Here is a 1,136-nt window from a genome sequence, read left to right on the forward strand (position 1 = left end):
GACACAATCTCATTAACTTCCCTCGCCTTCCCACAGACCCACCCTCATTATCTCCCCTCACCTTCCCACAGACCCACCCTCATTATCTCCCCTCACCTTCCCACAGACCCACCCTCATTATCTCCCCTCACCTTCCCACTGACCCACCCTCATTATCTTCCCTCACCTTCCCACAGACCCACCCTCATTATCTCCCCTCACCTTCCCACAGACCTACCTTCATCATCTTCCCACAGACCTGCCCTCCTCATCATCCCACAGACCTGCCCTCCTCCTCATCGTCTTCCCTCACCTTTCTTTAGACCTGTCTCCATCAATTTCCCTCAACTTCCCTTACCCCCGCACTCATCATCTACCCTGAGACCAGCCCTCCACATCTGCCCTTAGTTTTTCTTACACCCCTCCTCATCATCCCAGACTCACCCTCATCACCTTCCTAACCTTCTCACATACCTGCCCTTAGTATCTTCCCTCCTCTTACCACAGGCTTTCCTCATCATCTCTCCTTAGACCCCCCTCATCATCTTCCCTAAGATCTGCCCCTATCATGTTCCCACAGACCCGTCCTCATCATCTTCCATCAACGCCCTCATCTCATCACAGACTCCCCTCCCCCAATCCCTATCAACTGCACTCATCTTACCAAAGAGCCACCTCCATCATCTTCCCTCATTTTCCCACAAATCCCTCATCATCTGCCTACAGATCCACCCTCATCATCACCCCTCATCTTCCTACCGATCCACCCTCATCATCACCCCTCATCTTCCTACCGATCCACCCTCATCATCACCCCTCATCTTCCTACCGATCCACCCTCATCATCTCCCCTCATCTTCCTACCGATCCACCCTCATCATTTTCCCAAACCTTCCTTAGACACACACTTATCTTTCCTCTGCACAGACCCCCCTCCAGCACCTTTACTCATCTCCCACAGATTCCCCTCATCATCTCCCACAGATCCCCCTCATCATCTTCCCAAACACCCAATCTTCTCATTTTCCCACAGACCTTCTCCCCCCCATCATCTTCCCTCATCATCTTCCCACAGATCCGCCATCATTATCTTCACCTTTGTGTTCCCACAGACCTGCTTTCATTATCTTTCCTCATCTTCCTCCAGTCCCCCCTCA

General features: G+C 52.0%; 1 protein-coding gene across 1 annotated transcript in view; it reads right to left on the reverse strand.

Annotated features, from left to right (window-relative positions):
• NRXN3 (neurexin 3) overlaps positions 1-1,136 on the reverse strand; it is a 9,099-nt gene that overhangs the window by 1,383 nt on the left and 6,580 nt on the right. The window lies entirely within an intron of this gene.

Source organism: Nanorana parkeri, unplaced genomic scaffold (genome assembly GCF_000935625.1).
Source record: "Nanorana parkeri isolate BGI_ZX_2015 unplaced genomic scaffold, ASM93562v1 scaffold4411, whole genome shotgun sequence".
Lineage (NCBI taxonomy): Eukaryota > Metazoa > Chordata > Amphibia > Anura > Dicroglossidae > Nanorana > Nanorana parkeri.